Source organism: Sorex fumeus, unplaced genomic scaffold (genome assembly GCF_029834395.1).
Source record: "Sorex fumeus unplaced genomic scaffold, SorFum_2.1 ptg000044l, whole genome shotgun sequence".
Lineage (NCBI taxonomy): Eukaryota > Metazoa > Chordata > Mammalia > Eulipotyphla > Soricidae > Sorex > Sorex fumeus.
Window position 1 is genome coordinate 5102952 of NW_026606101.1, and position 16913 is coordinate 5119864.

The following is a 16913-nucleotide window of genomic DNA, read 5'->3' on the forward strand; positions in this document are numbered from 1 at the left end:
CGAGATTTATGTTGCCACCTCATCCACCACTCCTACAGAGAAAGACGGGGTGGGGAAGGAGGAAGATCAGTTTGATAGTAAAGCCTGACATTCTTCAAATTGTGTTTTTTTGTTTGTTTGTTTTGTTTTGTTTTTGGGTCACTCCCGGCGATGCTCAGGGGTTACTCCTGGCTCTGCACTCAGGAATTACTCTGGTCTAGGGGACCATATGGGATGCTGGGATTCGAACCCGGGTCGGCCTTGTGCAAGGCAAACGCAGTACCCGCAGTGCTATCGCTCCAGACCCCGAAATTGTATTTTAGCTGGGTGTATTCATAAGAATAATTGAGTGGCTGGAGGGGTGTGTGTGTTTGATCTGCCACCATTAATCTGACTGCAGGAGTCTGGCCTATGTGAGGACAGGGGCAGTTTGAAGGTAGTCGAGGTTGCAAAAGGCCCAGAAAAACCTCTGAGTTTCGTTAGATGAAAGAGGAGAGCATCTAAAGTTCCCAGGCTTATTTGGCCTACTGCCCCCTTTCCCAGAAATACAGTTACTCATGTTCCTCCGGAAATCTACCTTCTTCAAGTGAACGAACAAAAAGTACCCCCTTGATTTCACTGACACTTTCACCCGTGACCATTTCATCGCACCCCAAGAGGGTGGCACTACCTGCATCAGTCAACGCCAGCCAAAGAATGAGGTGTAGCTTTGCATGATTGACCTTTTTTTCATTCATGGTCAGAGGATACCTTGCACATAGTTGTGGGGAATTGGGTGTACAGGCATGGAAGCTGGGGGTAGAAGGATCCAGAGACTTCAATGCCAGGGCCTCACAGGAATAGGATAGGCTGAGATGCTCCATCTCAGCAGCAGAATAATCAGAGCAAACATTGATTGAATACTTACTGTTAAATGCTGTATTTTACAGTTTGGGGGTGGAGTGGGGGGTTGGAGTTCCGGGTTGGCTAGCTCTTCAGTTTTTCGTGGGGCCCTAAGGGTCACTCCTCTGTCTTAGACCTGGTGATGTCAGGTGAAGTATTTGGGGGCCTGGGGGTGGGGCACTGAAACTGACCTCATGCCTGTCCGAGACGTGTGCTCCACACCTTTGAACCGTCCCCCTGACCTGGATCCTAAGCACTTTATCGTTAATCTCTCATTCAGCCCTTTAGGATAGCATGAACTTTTATTTTATTACCTGTATTTCACTAATGAGGAAAAGCGGAGGCCTGAGGAGGTAAAGAAACTTGTTTGGTCCTGCTGTAACTTGTTCCTCCGTGGAATGTGAGTGCAGAGCACTGGAGGCCCTGCCTTGGAGTGAGCAGCCCCACACCTGGTTCCATTGGCGCTGCTCCCTGCACGGCTCCTCTGATGCCACCTCCCTCCGGAGGCCGCCCTGTCGCCTTCATTGAAGTCATTTAGCCTCCTGGTTGCCACTCTGAAGTGACTCCTTGAGGGACTGGTAACCACAATACTAAAAATAACATTGCCCTAGAGAATATTTATAGTTTTTTTCACTCCCTCTTCTTGAGTACAGATTGTGCCCTATCTGGGAAATACCACTTATTTTAGGACTCTGGAGTTGGACATTTAAAAGGGAGGACTTGTTCAGTAGTAATCATATTTCAAGTCAGTTCAGCAGACATTTGTATGCTTTTGAAACGCCTTGCCACGCACTTAATGTCGGGTGGCAGATGTGAACACTAGTGCAGGAAGTAGATGTGAGCAATATTGAATTGTATTGAAACAAAGTAGAAGAGTGGAAGAAACATGGAAGAGGTTGGAGGGGAGTGGGAGGGAGATTAGGAAGAATTTCCCAGAAGAGTTAATATCTTGACATCTATGTGTGTGTTGTGTGTTTATGTGTGTGTGTGTGTGTGTGTGTGTTGCCCAGTGATGCTTAAGGGTTACTCTTGGTTCTGCACTTGGGAGTTATTCCTGGTGATGCTTTGGGGACATTATGGGATGTCAGGGATCAAACCCAGGTTCCTATATGCAAGCACCCCACCTGCTACATTGTTGCTCTAGTCCCATGGAGGATAAATAGGCGCTTGGTTTAAATAGGAATTTTCCAGGTAGATAGACAGTCACATAATCAAATAATGAAGTGAAAATTGCTAGCAGCATGGACAAAGATTTCACCTTCTGATAATTTCCAGGGTGTCTAGATTCTTAATGTAATCAAATTTTCTGTTATGGACTTTCCTTTTTTAATCGTAGTGGGGCACCCTACGGCAGCTAGGGATTGGGCCATGGACTCTTCTGTTGACTGGGAATTGTGCCTTGGTCCCTGTGTCATTTAGCAAGGGATTGTACTAGGGATCAGTTGTGCAGTTGTGGGAAGGAACAGTGCTAGCCGTGTAGCCCCCGCAGGCACACTGAAGTTCTCAGCAGAAGCGAGTTTCCTCTTTGTGTAATGGGGTATTAGTGTCCTTGGAGCCTTGCTTCCACCCAAGGCTTTGATTATGATTGGCTTTCTGAGATTCCTCCCACCTTTTTTTTATGAATACAGTTCATTGATGATTACTGTTCAGAAGGTGTTGAGGCATCCAGGCATTGCCATATGTGTATTGATCACTGACATTTTTGAGGTGGGAGCTTTTGAAATTTAACATGTAGTTAAGTAAAGGGCACAGATCTCAAATACACTCCTCGATGAATTTCCCCCGTGTGTTTATACCTGTGTAACCACCAATTTCAGGTCAGTCTAGAGAATGTTTCCAGCACCCCGGAGGGTTCTCTTGTGCACCTTTTCTTTAATGCATGCATTGTATCTGGCTTGTTTGTTCAACATTATGATTGAGATTCATGCAAATTGTTGGAGAGCGCTGATTACTGTTATACTTCAAAAAGAAACCTGGAATAATCACGTCTTTTATGCTGTAGAGAGCAGGGCATGGAGTTCAGTGTTATCTGGTACACATTTTAAAGGACCACACTGGTTGCTCTGCAAGGGCCTGGGATCAAAGACGCAGAAATTCCTGCCATCTAATCTAGGAGACCGTCACATACGGGATTAGGACAGTGAGGAGTGGGTCAACTGTTGGGGGGCGGAGGGGGGGGGAATAGTTTTTGATATACTTGAGAGAGATGACATTTTTTTCCGCCTCATTGTCAGGATTATTAGGTTTCTAGGTAGTGCAAAGGTGACTGATAGCACAGGCTTATGCACGGGTATGAAGCATCTCCACGTCTTCAGATCCCTGCAGCAACAGGATTTTGTTTTTCAGGTTGATTGGGAGTCGGGGCAGGCAAGCACTCAGGGATCAAACTCTAGAACCTTATTTGGGGCAGATACTTGCTCTATCGCTCAGGCCTTTTATTTATTTATTTATTTATTTATTTTTGGTACCACAACTGATGGTGCTCATGGGCTTCTTCTGGGTCACTGCTCAGGGATCACGTCTGGTGGTCTTTGGGGATCATGTGGTGCTTGGGGTTGAACCTAGGCCTGCTGCGTTCAAAACATGTGCCCCAAACCCTTGAAAGCTCTTTGACCCCACATTAAACCATTGAGGAATTAATATTTATCTAAGTTAGTATGCTAATTTAAAGTTACATTATCCTTTTACTGTGTGTGTGATATTTAGTGGTCTCCTTTTAGAATCATAATAGTACAAATTTATGTACTTGGAGATTTCTTCTTGCTTTGAGTTTATTTTGTTGTAGTTTCTTAAAGTGGAAACTTAATTGATCTGAGTTTTTTCTCCTCTTATAATTCTTTAATGCTGTTAACTTTTCCTTCAGCAGTACTTTAACTGTAGTTCATGAATTTTCATATTGTGTTTTGATGCTTATTCAAGTATTTTCTTTGTGTGTGTCTAGGTGGGGCTCAGGAGTGACCCTTGGTGGTGGCCAGGGGACCCCATCAAACCAGGGTTGTCCAAGCACTTTTAGTGACGGTAGTAGCTCTCCAGCCTTTTATTCATATATTTTCTAATTTTATATATAACTTGATTTTTGACCTCAAGGGATTAGAAGTGTTTCATTTCCAAGTATTTGTGAATTTTGCAGCTATCTTTCTGTTTAATGATTTAGATTTAGTTTCTTTAGGATCAGAAAATATATTAGGTATAGTTTTAGACACTTTGGGGTTGGAGAGGTAGTGTTGCAGGTAGGGCATTTATGTCTGTTGAGCTTTGTTTTATGTCCAGGAGTGTATATGTTGGCGAATGTTCTGTGGACACCGCAAAAGAACGTTCTGCTCTTGATAATGTGCTCTGGAAATGTTAGTTTGGTCAGGTTGGTTGATACTGTTATTCATATGATCTGAATGTTTCTTGCTTTATGTATTTCTGAAAGAGGAGTGTGGAGTTTCCTGCTATAATTATAGATGTACTTCTCCATTCAGTTCTGTCTGTATTGGCTTTAGGTGCTTCGAAGCTTATTGCCAGGTGCATTAATATTAAGAAGTGTTGCATCTTCTTGATGAATTAACCCCTTTTTCATTGTGTGAGTGACTTTGGGTCTGTTTTAATATTTGTTCTGATGAAGTCTGTTTTGATTTTGATGTAGTCTCTCTGGCTTTCTTTTGATTAATATTTGAATGGCATATCTTCCCCATTGTTTTATTATTAACTTATTTTTAAAAATATAATCTTTGAATGATTTGTTTTAATAATGGAACCAATGTTGTTTTATACATGCAGTACTACTACAACATCCTACCAACAGAAGATTTTTAGTTTGATGTCCTGTTTGCTTATGTCTGCTTTTGTTAGTTTGCCTGTGGTTTTTTTTTTTTTTTTGAATTTGGATTATACTGGCACTACTCAGAGATCAGAGATCACTCCTAGCAGTGCTTGGGGGCTAAGGATCAAACCTGGTCTGCCATGTGCAAGACAAGCACCCTACCCACTATATTATCTCCTTTATTCTTCTGTACAATGAGAATAATAATAGTACCGACCTTATTAGAATGATTAAGAAACACAGTGCAAGGGCCGGAAAGGTACTGCCTTGCCTGAGACTGACATGGGTTCGATCCCGGGCACCCCATATCATCCTCTGAGACCCACCAGGAGTGGGTTGCTGGTTTGGCCCCAAACCAGAATAACAGTGGTGGTGGGGGGAGAACCTTCCAAAACAAAGAAAGAAAGAAACACATTGCAGTAAATGTTAGGTACCATGTTCCCAATTATTATTAGAAATACTAGAAAGGCAAATCCAATTTGAACTTCTTAGAAGCCGAGTTCTTTCAGTAGGATTTCTATCTGAAAACCATCTGTCTGCATGTGTGTAAATATAACTACTTCTGTATTTATTAAGTAACCTTTGCTCAGATTATTAACAGCAGAAAGAGAGCAGGAGCTAATTAATTTCTACCTTGCTACAGTAATGTAATGTTGTACCTTCTCTTTACCCTAGCAATAATGTTCCTTGTTCCCAGGGCAATAAGATCAATACAGAATTAGATTTTTTCAAATCAACTTTCCTAGGACTCAAGGTACTTTATCTTACAGTTCATTTTCAGTTGCTTGTGAAAACTGTATCCATCTTTATCTTTATATAACACTTATTGTTGTTTAGTTTCATGTCTCTTCCTCTTTACCAGTTATTGAACAAATCTTGTTTAGTAGATAACGTGTGCTCAAAGGAAACCACAGAATTGTGATTGTACCTTGGTGAGAGGTATTAGAAATATTTGACAGATAACTGACAAATATTTGGGTAAATTATTGCTCCTGGGTAAATATTGCTCATAAGATATAATATTTTGAATTTATTAATTTCCCTATCCAACAAGAATAGTTTCCAGATCAAAGAGAATTATTATATTTAAAAAAATTTTTTTTTCCGCGGGAGGGGGGGTTTGGGAGTTGTCCCACTCAGCAGAATCCCTTGTGGTTTTGGGGATGAAACCTAGTGTTCCTGCATGCAATGCAATGCAGTCTTAACCCTTTGCACTACCTTCCTATCCCAAAGAGAATTATTCTTGATGTAGCCTTTGTAGCTGCATTACTGAACCTTTCTATTAGATTGGTATTAGGACCTTTGAATAGCTAAGTACTCTCCTATAAAGTTAGTAGAATACTCTTATATGTGGGACACTATGTGTGCATGTATTTGAAGCTTTGGTTTGAAATAGGTGGTTATTATATTTGACCTCCAGTGCTATGATTTGCTAACTTAATATTTTAACTGTGATACCGAGAATGAGGCATAGCATGAATCATGGCTTTGGAGATAGGATTGGAAAATGGAACGTTTCAATGAAAAACTTTTTTTCATCGGGTTTTTTTTGGGGGGGGGGCATTTCTCTAGCTTGTATAACAATATTTGAATGAATTCTGAGAAACTGAAAAACATAACGAGGCAAACTGCTCGGGACTGGAAAGATACTACAGCGGGTGGGACGCTTGCCTTGCACAAGGCCGATTGGGGTTCAATCCCTGGCAATATATGTATATGTATATATATATATATATAACCACAAGGAGTAATTCCTGAATGCAGAGCCAGAGGCAAACCTCTGAGCATTGTTCAATGTGGCCCAGAAACAAAACAAACAAAAAAAGAGGCAAACTGCCAAAGTCCTAGAAATCTATGTGCCCCGTGTAAGAGCGTGTGTGTGTGTGTGTGTGTATGTGTATGTGTGTGCGCGCCTGGGTGCACAACACACACACACACACACACATACACACACACACACGATTTGTCGATAGTCCATTTCCTTGAGTAACAGTTTCAGGGTAGAAAGGCTGGGGGAGTTCGGTGTGGTCTCAAGACATCTTGCTTACACCTTCATAACAGAACATTGCCCGGTGGAAAGCTTACCTCTGTGGGGATGTGGTAGAGACACTTTCTGCTGACAAAAGCAATTTGGCCATAGTGTCTCACATAGTGTATTTTGAGGCCACTGGTGTCAGCTGTTTTTTGTGTTGATTTTACATACATAGCCTTTCTGCAGTTTCTCATGCCTGACAGATTGCTGCCAGAATTCAATTTGGTTATGAATTTCTGCTTCTTTCCCCTGGCCTTTAAAACACTTTAAAAAAAAATGACTGAAAAAAAATGACTGAAAATTTGGGGCTTGAGCGATATTATGGTAGGTAAGGGGTTTGCCTTGCACATGCCCAACCAGGTTCAATTCCCGATACCACCCTACGGTTCCCCAGGCCCTTCCGGAATAATTCCTGAGAACAGAGTCAGGAGCACCACAAGGAATGACCTAGGAACCAAAAAGAAGAAAGAAAAGAAGGTAACCAAAATTTCAAAGCTTACACAGAAGTAGAGCGAATAACACAACAAATCCTTCTATATTTTGGGTTTATTTTTGGAATCACACCTCACACCAGGTGTAAGGACTTCCCTTATGGCTCCTGCAGAGGCTCAGCGTTACCATTTTTCGTATGGGGAATGAACCAGGGGCAGCTGTCCAAGGACTTTACCTATTGTACTACCTCTCTAGCCCTAAGTGTCATCTTCTTTTGCCTTTGACTGTCTTATTCTTCCCACCCTCAGCTGTTGAGGGCATTTTAATTTTCTTCATTGTATATATAACTATGGCTCCTTTATTGTTGATTAGATGTATGAGCCTATTTCTGGGCTCTCTATCCTATTGGCCTATATGCTTCTATTCCTATACTTTAAAAAAATTATTTTAGCATTATAGTGTAGTTTGAAGCCAAGAAACGTGGTATTTCCATTCTTTCTCTTGTGATTCTGTATTATGTTAGAAATGTTCTCTTTGAATAATGCCATTTGTATTTTGATAGGGATTGCGTTGCATCTGATCTGCAGATTTTAATTTTAAGAATGTTCAGTAATATTGGGCTGGAGCGATAGCAGAGTGGGTTGGGTGTTTGCCTTGCACGCGGCCGACCCGGGTTCGATTCCTCCGTCCCTCTTGGAGAGTCCGGCAAGCTACCGAGAATATCCCGCCCACAGGGCAGAGCCTGGCAAGCTCCCCGTGGTGTATTTGATATGCCAAAAATAGTAACAAGGAGTCTCACAATGGAGACGTTACTGGTACCCGCTCGAGCAAATCGATGAACAATGGGAGGACAGTGCAACAGTGCTTAGTAATGTTTGTGCTTCAATTTTAATGATGTGTATACCCTAATCTATGAATACAGGGTTTCTTTTTATGTTTTGTATATTCTATTCCTTTTTTTGTCATTGTTCTTATGAGTTTGGTGGGGGCAGGCTTCAAGAGCTGTACGTATTGTGGTGCTTGGGGTGTACCTGGTAATGTAGGACAATATTGAGGATTGAACTCAGGGTCTCACACACACATAAAATGCCAACCTATAGCTGAGCTATATCCCCAGACCCCTTTGTATCTTCAAGTAATGTCTGACATTTTTCAGTGTATAGATCTTTCACCTTTGTTAGGTGTATAGATCTTTCAGTGTATAGGTCTTTCACCTTTGTTAGGTTTACTCTGACAGTCTTTTTAATGATTAAAATTTAGTCTTTTTAATGATTAAGGTTAATCTTTTTAAATTATCACTGTCACTGTCCTCCCATTGTTCATCGATTTGCTCCAGCGGGCCCAGTAACATTGTGAGACTTGTTACTGTGTTTGGCATATCAAATATATCACGGGTAGCTTGCCAGGCTTTGCTGTGCGGGTGAGATACTCTCGGTAGCTTGCCGGACTCTCCGAGAGGGGCAGAGAAATTGAACTTGTGTCGGCCGTGTTCAAGGCAACTTTTTTTTCCCCCATGAAATTGCAGATGGGATTTTCTTAATTTTCTTAAGTTTATTACTTGTATGTAGAAATGCAACAGATTTATGAGTATTGACTTTATATCCTATCAATTTCCTGAACTCACTACTTACTTTTAGTAGTTTTTCTGTTGGAATCTCTCTCTTTTTAAATATTATGTTATTTGCAAATAGTGATAATTTTATTTCTTTCCAATTTGGGCTCATTTTGTTTTTTGACCACACTTGGTGTCAGCCAGGGCGGGGTTGTGCCCAGCAGTGCTCAGGTGCGGAGACGGGGTGTTTGAATCTGGGCCTCTTTGTACACAAAGAGTGTGCTCAGCCAGTTGAGCACTCTCTGTGGTCCCAGTTTGGGCTCCTTGATAGACACACATGCACAAACGTGTGCTTGTACACACACACACATACACACATGCACACACACATATATATGATTTATTTTATAGAATCACTGAAATAGAGCATTATAAAATTATTCATGATTACATTTCAGTCGGAGGGATAGCACAGCGGTAGGGCGTTCGCCTTACAAGCGGCCAACATGGCCGACCCGAGTTCGATTCCTCCGCCCCTCTCGGAGAGCCCGGCAAGCTACCGAGAGTATTCGATATGCCAAACACAGTAACAACAAAGTCTCCAATGGAGACGTTACTGGGCCCGCTCGAGCAAATCGACGATCAACGGGAGGGCCTTTACCTTTACCTTTACCTTACATTTCAGTCATACAGTGTTCCAACACCCATCCCTCCACCATGTAATTTCCCAGCATCAGTGTCTCCCTCCCACCCCCCACTGCAGCCTGCCTCTATGTCAGGCACCTCTCCTCTCTCTCTTTCTCTATATTTTTTAAATATCTGCTTACCGTGGCTAGCACTTCTTAAACTATGTTAAAAAATATTGTTGAGCGTGAAGAACATCCTTATTTTGTTCCCAATTTAAAGGGAAAGATTTTAGTTTTTCACTGCGGAGTATGATATTAGCTGCTTGCTTTTTAAATAGTACATTAGTTATAATTCCTCTAATCTGAATTTATTGAGTATTTCTGTCATAAATGGTTAAAATTGATCTCACAGTAGATATTCTTGTCAAAAAAACATTTTAAAATGTTTTTTGATACATGATCATGAAATTTCTTATTTTTTGTTTATATGGTACATTGCCCTTTTCATATATATTGAGCCATCCTTGCAACATTGGTGTATTTCGTCTTGGTCATTGTGAATGATTCTATAGTTGTTAGATTCATTCACCAGGGTTTTTGCACGAGTGTTCATCAGAGATGATCAGTTTGTAGTTTTCTTTTTCCCTTTCCATGCTGACCTTTTTCTATTTTGAGAATTAGAGTGACACTGACCTTGCAGAATGTGTTAGGATTGTTTCTCCTTCCCTGATATTTTGGAGTTTGAGTGTTTGCCTACTGGATATTAATAGTTCTTTAAGTTTTGTAGTTATGAAGTTTTGTAGAATGGTGCTGGGACTTGTTTGTTTTTGTTTTTTTCCTTTTTTGCATGGGGAGGGTTGAAGGATCCCTTGCGGTGCTGGACCCTACCAGGTCTACACCCAGCAGTGTTAGGGTGTTTGTGCTGTGCCAGGGGTTGAACCTTTGGCCGTGTGCATGCCAGGCCTTTGAGCTATCTCCCTAGCCCCTGGTCCAGGACTTCTGATCTTATTCAGTCTGTTTGTTTTTGATCCATGCCTGACAGTGCTCAGTACACTGGCCATATGTGGGGATTAGAACCAGGGTCGACTGCATTATGTGGCAGGTGTTCTTTTTAACCTCACTTCTCTCTCTCTAGCCCAGGACTTCTCGTAGGGAAACTTTTGATTACTGTTTGGAGTTCTGTGCTTGTTATTAGTCTGGTCAAATTTTCCATTTCTTCTAGTTTGATCTTTGAAGGATGGTTAACGATTCTAAAAGAATGTGTCTGTTTCTTCTCCTAGTCCTGTTTGTTTGTGTATTAATGTTCTACTTTGTATATACTAAGATGGCAGGTTCTTAAGGACATTAAAACTCTTGTCAAATTGAGTTGCTCCCGGTGGGGTGACATTCTGATAACCTGTGACATTCCAGGCTTGTATATCTATCTATCTATCTATCTTTCTTTCTTTCTTTCTTTCTTTCTTTCTTTCTTTCTTTCTTTCTTTCTTTCTTTCTTTCTTGTTAGCCCCACTTCTAGCACTGTTCAAGGGTCTCAGGCCACTCCATGTGGCTGGGGACCACGGGGGCAGTTCTCCACCTCTGAATGGTTCTTTTTCCGCTCTCTTCTCTTTGTTGTTGCTGTGATTAGGGCAGGGGTAGGGGAGGTTGGAGGGAGCATCTGCATTCCTGGTGCCTGGTTATGATCTTCACCGGGGTTTGTCCTCTTAGTTGTGGTGCTCACACATACATACTCTTGTTATGCCATGCCTGGGGGTGCTGTGATGCATATCACTAAAGTCACATTCCTAGCCCCTGTGAATACATTTTTCCCCTGTAATAATATAGGTAGATGGTAATATTTGATGTATATGATATTTTCTGTGTGCTCGACGCAGTACCTTGTAAATTGCATGTCCTAATTTATTTAATCCTCACAAGATTACTATTCCTGTTTTATGTATGAGCAAACCAAGGCGATTTGTTCTTGATTATGAGATATTAAGTGATTTGCCCTGGTCCAACAGCTAATGAGTGTCAAGGGATAGATTTGGACCAAGAGAGTTTGGTGCCAGAACTCATGCTTTTAGCAGGACAGTAGTGAATTTTGTGGTATCTTCATTATTGCTAAAATATCTCAAGTATACTGGAGAATACCATCCCTGGAGGATAAGCTACTTTATTTGTATGTCAGTAATCTCATATTTTACATTTCTAGACGTTTACATATGTAATAGACATTTGCACACTTTTACTTACTTGGGTGCGTATATAGAGCTAGTCGTTTATGTATATACACGTATATAATATTCCTTTGGAGGAGCTAATGCAGGGTTTCCATTTGTTAACATTTTTTTAATCTCTTAACCTGATCTTGTGGAAGCAGGAACAGTTTGTCCATTCATCAGGGATAGAGGGACTTACGAGGTCAGAATGATGGAAGGGACACGAGGGAAACCTCAGATAGCGTGAGGTCACAGTCTGATCACATAGAGTATAAAACTGTTTCAGCCTTTGGACCATTTTGCTAGTTCAGGTCACTTGCTTTATGAACAGTCACTCAGATCTTAGTGACACAGTTCCGGGTTGTTTTTTGCAGAAGCTAGCTATGTAATAATCAAAGCCATAAAAACAATTTTTCAAGTTCTCTAACAATAACAAATAGTAGTCATGTCTTGGAAGCAGAGCCAGGAGGCACTGTAGACTGAATTGTTCCAAGTCTCTGCTGTCTCTTGCTAAATGATTTTTAGAAAAATTTTAAGGTAGCGCCTCATGTTTTTAACAACTGTTAAATGATTGTTACCTTTTGCCTTCTCTCATTCTGTTTTTACAAGTGAATTTATTATTGCTACCAAATGTCACACCAGATGGGAAGTGAATAATTTAAAGTGGTCATGTTCTTTCACAAAGGAAAGCCCTACCTTTTTTCTAGGATATTTATATTTGCTTTGTGCGAGTTCTTTGTTGGTCCACGGAGAGACCAACATGGGTCAGAAAGGGAGTAGATCCTCAAGATTCTGAACATTGTTAACAATCGAATGGTTTGAATGGTTGGATATTATTGATAGCGGTATCAATGATTGAAAACTGGGCGGGGACATGGCTCAAGGGCTGCACGCGTGCTTTGCGTGATGGAAACTTGGTTTTGTTTTCTTGCTTCTTATGGTCCTCTGACCACCATCAGGAGCAACTCCCAAGCACCTGCCCTGAAGGAGCCCTACGCGCCTTCTGGTTTGATTCAAAATCCACTACCCTCCCCCCACCCCTCCCCTGCTCCCACCCCCCACTCTCCCACAGAAAAAGTTATGTAAAAGTAATAATGTTTCTTCAGATTAGGAACTGAATGAGATCAATTTATTTAGTATCTTTGAAAAAAATGATAGTATCTGTTGAGAATATGGACCGCTTAGAATTTGCATGTCATCCTTGCTCAGGGGCTATGCGAATCTCTTATCGCTCCATTCTTAGTGTATGTGCTGCCCACGAGAGCCCTATTTAGTACTTTCAGTCTGTATTTGAAGCAGAAAGCTTCTAGGTGTGCCGCTGGCAAAATTTTATGGGAAGGGCCTCAAGGAATTGATTGTCTTGGTGTAAGAGGGATGATGGACTTAATTTCCTTATACTTATAGATTAAAATATTGATGCTGTATGTAATTTTGGAAGTCATTATGCATGATTAATTGCCCCAAATTCAGAGGTTGTCTTAAAGGAGAAAAATTATTTTAGCAAAAATGTTCGTGCCTTCTAACAGAAGCAGATTTCATGAATCATCTTCCTGAGTTCTGTGCAGCTTTTTTTCATCTTGGTATATTTTTCTTGAAAGAAAAAAATGACTTGATTTTTTTCTTTTATAGTCAAAATCCAGCTTTCTTACTTACTTTGAGAATGGGGAACTCAGTAAAATAGAGAACATATTTTTGCAGGATACATTTTCCATACTTTTACCCCTCTTGGTGTACAATTACTAAAGTCATAGAATTGTAGGTTTTTTAAAGCATTGACTGCTTAGGAATGGTTCTTTATTATCTTGTTTTATTGCTTGGTTTGGTTTTGGGCCATACTAGTGATGCTCAGGGCTTACTCCTGGCTCTGTCCTCAGGGATCAAACCTGGGTTGGCCAATATTCCAAGGTAAAACCCTTTGTCATAAATGAACTATCTGTACCTTTGAGTATTTGCCTCTGGGATCTTAATTTTATTCCATTGGGCTGAAAATTGTTATTCCAGTACTATGTCATTTTTCCTCAGAAAAATGAGGAAAAATTTCTTTGAGTATTCTGGGAGTTAAACTGTACAAGTTTAGGAAAATTTAGAAAATACTTGTATATCCTTGAAGACTGCTATTAGTGTTTTGATTGGGATTGCATTGAATCTACAGTGCTTTGGGAAAGATGATCATTTTTAATTGCACTGTAGCACTGTCCTCCATTGTTCGTCGATTTGCTCAAGCGGGCCCAGTAACGTCTCCATTGTGAGACTTGTTGTTCCTGTGTTTGGCATATCAGATACGTCACGGGTAACTTGCCAGGCTTTGCCGTGTGGGTGCGATACTCTCAGTAGCTTGACAGACTCTCCGAGAGGGGCGGAGGAATTGAACCTGGCTCGCCTGGCCGGCCACGTGCAACGCAAACGCCCTACCAGTGTGCTATCACTCCAGCCCTATTTTTAACTACATTCTTCAAATCCATGACAAGGTTTTACATTTTTACATTTCCCTGTGTCTTTTATTTTTTTCAGGAGTGATTTACAGTTCTTAGTAAAATCTTTTACTTCCTTTTTGATTCCTAAATTGATTCCTAGATACTTTTTCTACAAATCATAAATGGGATTTGTAAAGAATTTCTTTCTCTTCGTATTTTTTACATGTCAGACTATAAAAGAGTCTTTATGTGTATGTGTGTGTTTCTGTAGCCCACCTTGCTTATTCTAGGAATTTTTTGGAGGGGTCTTTAGAGTTTCTCCTATGTACAGTATCACATCATCTGGTAGTAGTGATAGTTTGACTTTTTTTTTCCAGTTTGAATCCTTCTGTGTGCTTGCCTCCCTCCCCTGTCCCTTAAATCATTTTTTTCTTTTCATTTTGCTTTTTAAAAATTTTTGATTTATTTTTATAAAGTTGCTCATAATGATTTATTACATTTCAATATTCCAACACCAACCCCACCACCATTACACCTTCTTACTACCATTATTTCCATTTTTTTCAACTACCATCCATGCCTGCCCCAAAAGCAAGCCCTAAATAATTTATTTCATATTGCTTCTTATAAATAATTCACTAGAAATGATCAAAAAAGATTTCCTTAGAAGAAAGTGTATGAAGATTGTTGTATCTCACCCTGGAGCCATTAGGCCCTTGTATAAGAGATTACTAACCAGTGGTTGTTACAGGTTAAGCCTTGTGTGTTAATACTTTATTAATTTAGATTGGTTGCCTTATACTTTACAATCAATCCAATGTGGTGTTCTACTCCAGGTATATCAGTGGTATACAGTATTGAGAGGGCTGGAGCGATAGCACAGCAGGTAGGGTGTTCGCCTTACATGCGGCCAACATGGCCGACCCGAGTTCGATTCCTCCACCCCTCTCGGAGAGCTCGGCAAGCTACCGAGAGTATTCGATATGCCAGACACAGTAACAACAAAGTCTCCAATGGAGACGTTACTGGGCCCGCTCGAGAAAATCGACGATCAACGGGAGGGCCTTTACCTTTTACCTTTACCTTACAGTATTGAGATGTTGCATGGCTCTGAATGCAGCCATGCACTCCAGGAATTCTAAAATTTTGAATGGGGTGATATAGCTGGAGTTACATTTTTAATTGAATGATGACTTTGGGATCTGTAAGCATCTCTGCAAGTTGTCCATCTCTTCCAAGATTAATTTATGAGTCTCTGTATCATAGCCAAATGAGCTTATATGGCACCAGAGGTAATTAACGAGCATGACCACCAGGCTGCTGGAAGAACAAGGAAAGAAGGGAGGTAGCCCATCCCTGACTCTGTGAGAGCTTGGAGATTTCCGTCACAAAACCTGCAAACCTGAGTTTTTCAACAGATTCATTTCTGAATGAGGCTCTTCCCGAGGCTGTAAATCATGTTTTTCTTTATTTCTTTTTTTGGTTTTCGGGTCACACCAGTGACGTTCAGGGGTTACTCCTAGCTCTGCACTCAAGAAATTTCTCCTGGCAGTGCTTGGGGGACCATATGGAATGCCAGGGATCAAACCCAGGAGAGCCGCATGCAAGGCAGATGCCTTACCCTCTGTACTATCATTCTGACCCCTAAATCATGTTTTTCTCTTCTGTATCAGAACTCATACAGAGTACTGTACGTATGAGTTTTGGATTGCAAAAGATAATTTTTTTTTTGCATCTGTCTCAAAGTTTTTGTCCATATATCAGACAGAAACCCATCAATGTGTTTCAGTTATAATTTGTTTAATTTCTCTTTTTTTTTTTTTTTTTTTGCTTTTTGCTTTTTGGGTCACACCTGGCGATGCACAGGGGTTACGCCTAGCTCTGCACTTAGGAGTAACTCCTGGAGGTGCTCAGGGGACCATATGAGATGCTGGGAATCGAACCCGGGTTGGCTCTGTGCAAGGCAAACGCCCTACCCTCTGTGTTGTCTCTCCAGCCCCTAATTTCTCTTTCTTGCCTAATTGCTGTGGCTGAGACTTCCAATACTGTGATTGCTATTAGTGGTCAGTTTGGACCTCCTTGTCTTGCACATGACCTTAAGAATTTTTCACCAAGTCTTTCAGTTTTTCATCATTGAGTATGTTAGCTGTGGGTATGTGACATATGGCCTTTACTATAGGGAGGTAAGTTCCTTCAATCTCCATCCACTTAGTTATTTTTATTAACCATAAATGAATGTTTAATCATGTCTAATGCTTTCTTTGCATTTATTGATATGATCATGTGGGTTTTCTTTCCTTTCACTAATGTGTTATAGCACTTAATTGATTTGTGTATATTGAACTGTCCTTGCATCCCTGGGATAAATCCCCTTGATCATGGTGTGTAACCTGCTTAATGTATCAATTATTTGGCTTCCAAAGGTTTTGTTGAGGATTTTGCATCTTTGTTCATCAGGGAAATTGTGAAATTTTATTTTTTAGTGATGTCTCTGTCTGCTTTTAGTACCAGTAATTTTGGTCTTGTGTAATTATTTGGAAGGATTTCTATTCTTTACACTTTTTGGAAGAGCTTGAGAAAGATGGGTAGCATGTCCTCTTTGAAGGGCTGGAGCGATAGCACAGCAGATAGGGCATTTGCCTTGCGCGCGGATGACCTGGGCGATCTGGGTTCAATTCCTCCGCCCCTCTCAGAGAGCCCGGCAAGCTACCGAGAGTATCTTGCCCACATGGCAAAGCCTGGCAAGCTACCCGTGATGTATTCGATATGCCAAACACAGTAACAACAAGTCTCACAATGAAGATGTTACTGTAATCGATGAACAATGGGAAGGCAGTGCTACAGTGCTACACTTTCAGGAAGAGCTTGAGAAAGATGGGTAGCACGTCCTCTTTGAAGCCTTGGAAGAACTCCCCAGTCATCCTATTGGGACATGGACTTTGGGGGACAACTTTGAATACTGTCTGAATTTCTGTGAAATTCATTAG

The 16913-nt window shown here is 40.9% G+C and overlaps 1 protein-coding gene and 1 non-coding gene across 5 annotated transcripts in view; one reads left to right on the forward strand and one right to left on the reverse strand.

Moving 5' to 3' along the window:
* The window catches only part of CHD6 (chromodomain helicase DNA binding protein 6), a 196248-nt gene that overhangs the window by 22527 nt on the left and 156808 nt on the right, over window positions 1-16913 (forward strand). The gene's annotated exons all lie outside the window — the stretch shown is intronic.
* LOC130030893 (small nucleolar RNA SNORA40) lies at window positions 15577-15709 on the reverse strand. Its single transcript, XR_008793554.1, has one exon. It is a non-coding gene; the product is annotated as a small nucleolar RNA SNORA40 (small nucleolar RNA).